Genomic DNA, 5,084 nt, shown 5'->3' with positions numbered 1-5,084 from the left:
GGCCATTGCCGCGTTGGCCAATCAGTGCAGGAAAAAAACAAAATTGCCTCCGAAATCTGTCAGCACCGAGGTCACCACCTTTGCTGTGGGATGAAAACTACATCTGAGGTGTGTTTGTTTTGAGGAGGGGAGACCAGGAACAGCAAAATGGTTCACTTCAAACTTGAGCGGCTTTGTCCAGGTTTTGCTCGATTCCCAGCTAACGGCTAAGCTATCTGAACTCCAAACCAAAATAAATACACCTCTGAAGTTAAACAATGTTATTACATCAAGGCTGATGTAATGGTTCCAAACCATGAGAAAATAATATTCCGGCATAATGGGCCCTCTGTTGAGCCGGAGGAAAGGCCGGGCTTCTGGCTCCTTGTCAACTGGAATTTGGCGTTTTCTGTCATTGTTAAGCTGGGTGTGTGTGTAACCTAATTAACGATGTTGTAGTAACTGTGGTGTGAAAGTGTATAGATAGATATTAAATTTTAATTGAGGGGTGCAGAGTAAGTCCCTGAACCAACCCTAAGAAGAGTTCCAGAATGATCAGCCCCTGCCTGCCCCACCCCTCGGATCCCTCCCAGACCAGCTTCTCTCGCAGGGTGACATTTAGGATTTCAATGCCCCTTCCCAGGAGGTCATGGCTCAGGGGTGGAGAAAGGTCACGGCTCAAAGGCTGCTTCACTGTGGAAGACAACTTCCCAAAGGGGGAAGTGGTGCCCGACTCTAAGAACACATCTGCACGTGCTGCGCGACACCCCCAGGGTGGCCAGAGACAGAGAAGTGGCAGCCAAGCTGAGCTGAGCAGGACATGTGCTAAATGAGGATCGTCCACTCGGTTGACACTCTACGACAATGGCTTGGACACCTGCAGCCCCCAGGTCAGGGTGGCCCTGCCACCTTCAGTGCTTGTCCCCGGGCTCTGCTCCCTTGCACCCTTCCTCGGGGTCAGGCCAGGCAGACAGTGCCTGGAGATGTGTCCTCCCACCCCCCTCTAACCGGGTCAGAGGCTGCCATAGAAAGACTGTGACATAAGGAGTCACAGGGTGTTCACTCAAGTTCCCAAACTGGAGAAATCTGCTGACCAACGAAATCCAAGCCCCTCCGATTCCAGGTTCTGCATAGAACGCAAAAGGCTTCTTAGTTTAGGTTTTTTTACATATCATTCATCAACACCAACTGTCAACCACATGCAGAACTCAGAGCTGGCCTCTGCCCCAGGCCCGTGGGCTCCCAAATCAAACCAGGCCAAGAGGCACAGGCAGGGACAAACGTTCATTATGTCATATCTCATTGAATTCTTACCACAAAATTAGCATTAATCCCATTTTGCGGATGAGGAACAGAGGCTCGGGGAGGTTTAGGAAGCGGCCCGGCATTCCACGCCTGGAATCTGGCAAGGCCACAGGCCTCGTCTGTAAGGTGGGCATGACACCCCACTCCCGGGAAGTCGTCTAGTCTGCTAGGGCTGCCCAGAGCAGCACAGACGGGGTGGCTGAAACAACAAGATTTATTTCCTCACAGTTCTGGAGGCTGGAAGTCCAAGGTCAAGGTGCCAGCGGGACTGGTTTCTCCTGAGGCCTCGCTGCTCGGCTCGCAGTGGCCACCTTCTCCCTGTGCGTTCACACGGCCGTCCCTCCGTGTGTGTCTGTGTCCTAATCTCCTCTTCTTATAAGGACACGAGCCAGACAGGATTAAGGCCTGACCATGTGACCTCATTCCACCTTGATCGTCTCCTTCACAGCCCTGTTTCCAAATGCAGTCACGCTCTGGGGCATGGGGGTCAGGGCTTCCACACCTGAGTTGTGAGGGACACTCAGCCCCCAGTGGAGGTGCTGGTGGCATCAAGGGTGACGGTGTAGGCACAGTGCCTGGCCCACGGTGGGCTCACCGTGGAGGGCTCTAAGGACTACCAGCTGTTTTTACCAGGTGCCTGCTCCGCCAGGCCCTGGTAGCTGTGGGATGGCCCGACACCATCTGTGAGTGACAGGGAAGTGCAGCAGACGAGCAGCTGTGCCCAACGTGGCTGAGTCACTCCGGGGGCCGGAGCACACCAGTAGCGCTGTGCAAATGTGTTCAAACCCACCTGCCGACAGCCCAGACTTTGCAGGCCTCCCGGTGTCCTACAACCGGGGCTGGGACCACTCTCCACCAGCCAAAGGAACCTGGACCCGCTCCGGTTATAACCTCTCCCCTGCCTGGGGCGCAGCACGCATGTGGGCGCAACAAGGACTACTGGATGAGTGAATGAACAGATGCGAGTTCTGACTGATGCGGTCCTCCTGCTCTGCTCTCATTTCTTTCCTGCTGAAATTTCATTTCTTCCAGAACATGAGCCTGAGCTCAGTGGGATTCCAGACCAGACTCATTGTCCACCAGCAGGGATGGGACTCTCCTGAGCGGAGCTGCCCCTGGAGTGTCAGACAGCCCGCAGACAGGCAGCAAAACCACCACACACACACACACACACACACACACACGCACACGCTGCGCTTGCAAAGAGAACGCAGTTTCCCAAACACACCAGCAGATGTTCAAGAGGTGGGCATCCCAAACCCCTTTGGGGTTGAATGGTAGCCAGATTTGAAGCAAGGGAGCAGCAGGTGCTTCCTGATGGGAGGGCTTGTTAAACACCGGAACAAGTTATCTAGGGGAGGCTTCTCCGCAGGTTTTACCACCAGGCCTGATCCTCGGCTGTCTGGACCAGCTTAGGTGTGGTCTCGCCTCCAGGCAGGAGGGAGAACTAGATGACCTCTTTGGGTCCCTTCCTGCCCTGGGATTTCAGGCAGACAGTAACATCTAGGGAGTGACAGTAGCTAAGAGATCCCAGTGGCCCAAAGCCAGCAGCAACAGGGTGGCCCGGTCTGGGCGATCCACCTGGAGCTAACCAACTAGTAGAGTTGCAAACAGCAACAAGTCTGGCAGCTGCCAGGATTACCTGCCTGACAGAGCAAGAAGCAGTGGATGGAACTGCTCAGCCTGAGAGGAGGCAGGAGCCCCGGCTGCAGGGCGTGGGTGTGCATCCACACGCGTGTCCTGGGACACACGTACACAGAAGGTATTTATGCAAAGGCGGTGGGGAGGCCTGCTTGGGAGGTCTCTCCTCTTAGATCTTGCAAAGCCTGATAAGAATCACACAGCTTCCAAGCAAGAGTTGGACATGTTTTTAGCACTTCATTTTTCCTCACCACATCCTCTGAGGAGAAAGGGCGGGGTTGAGGGGGGGGACCCTCAGCTTCGTGGATGAAAGACAGGAAAGACCACGAGATAGTGAAGACCAGGTCGCAGCTGCCGCAGACCCACTGGGTTTGCCTGACTGCCAGGGTCTCCAGGCCTTTCTAATCTCTTTTTGGTCCTAGCCAACTCTGAAATCAGATTTCTTTTATGTCTGGTATATAACAGCACTTTATTAATTACCCACAGTCAGTCAACCCATGTGCATTTCTGAGTGTCTACACTTGAGCTAAGGACACAGAAGCTGTGGCGGAAAGGATATCTTCTTCTTTCAAAGAGCTTAGTGCTAGGAACACAAGAAGACAAGAGAAACGGTAACAGACAAGGTGACAGGGCACCTAATGAGGGGCCGGGGCCACCTGGGCGCTCAGAGGAGCGGCGGCCCCCCGGGGCAGGGAACCAGGCAGGCTCTGTGGGAGAGGTGGGGTACACAAGGCCTGGGGGAGGCTTGGACTGAGAAGTGCGGGGGACAGAAGACATTCTGGGACCAGCGAAGCTGAGCAAGGGTGTGGCAGAGCCACAGGCAGACAGGGGCTGCCACGGCCAAGTGCTGAGACCCCCCAGAGGGACACAGGCCTTGAGGGCTTTAGGGAGAAGACCCGGCTGGATGCCGTGGGGACCTGGGAGGGAAGGGAGGTTTCTGCACGGAGGAGGACTTCCTGAAGCCTTTCTAAAATGACCGCCACCCACAGATACGACCATGAGTGTCATTTCCCAGAGTGGGTTAGGCCTTGGATGGGCATGCACACCACCGAACCACCCCTCACAGCCAGTAGGGAAGGGGATGGGACTATGTCACCATCTGGGGCACTCAGGGCCCCACGTGGAGCCCCTGGGAACCCCAGCACCTCGCAGGTTATTTAGCTCCTGTGACTTCCCCAATAGGTTAGTAATAGGCACGCACACCTGCACATACACACACACACACACACACACACACACAGAATGACACAAGAGTATACTAATTTGTTTTAGTTAAAAACATGTATTTAAAATCTAAGCCTCAACGTATGTAACCTGCAATTCTGTATCCCCCATAACAATAAGATGAAATTAAAAAAAATAAAAATAAAATCTAAGCCTCTAAGTTAACCTCTTAGAAAGGTGTCTGCATCCGCCATTAATTGCTGAATTAGGAGATTCTCTCATACCCGCTTCTCACAATGCCCGGGGTTGGGGAGGGGGTGGTTAAGTAATAGAGACTGGGCTGATCTGGTTTCTGTGTCTGGCTCTGGTCTCTCCCTGCGACCTCCCCTCCGCGCCTCCCCTCACACCCTGCTCTGCTCAGAACCTTCCACAGCCTCCCGCTGGCCACCGCGCCTCATGCCAGCCCCGTGCTGAGGTCCCCACCCACAGCCACTTGTCCCTCCCTGTGCACGTGTCTGCTGCCTTCTCACTGTGGGCCTGCATGGCGCGGACGTGCTGTGGAGACAAACAGAAAATAAACATGGCAATAAGCAAATAAGCAAAAGAACTGAATGTTGTGCCTAGTTAATAAGGAAACAGAGCAAGAATCAGTGACTCTGGAGCTGAGACCCAGAGGATGACAGGGACCCACAGGTGTGAGGTGCGAGCACAGAGCCAACCCAGCTAGGGGGCCCGCACTCAGGGAGTCCCCGCTGCACAAAGAGCTCATTGAGGGGAGGAACTGGGAGGTGGCCCAGGTGGCTGGAGCATGATGGGCAGGGTCCCAAAATGAGGTCATGCAGGGCATTGGGTTCCAGCATTGGACTTCTGTCCTGTCCCAAAGCCTTTCCTTCCCCTACACTCCCCCGAGGTCAATGGGATCACCTGCAGCCCTTCCGCTCTGTCCCCCTCACGCTCAGCTGGCTGCCAAATCCTACTGATTCCGCCTCACACTC

The sequence above is a fragment of the Eulemur rufifrons genome, chromosome 1, assembly GCF_041146395.1.
Source record: "Eulemur rufifrons isolate Redbay chromosome 1, OSU_ERuf_1, whole genome shotgun sequence".
NCBI classification, from domain to species: Eukaryota; Metazoa; Chordata; class Mammalia; order Primates; family Lemuridae; genus Eulemur; species Eulemur rufifrons.
This window is presented reverse-complemented; position numbering follows the sequence as displayed.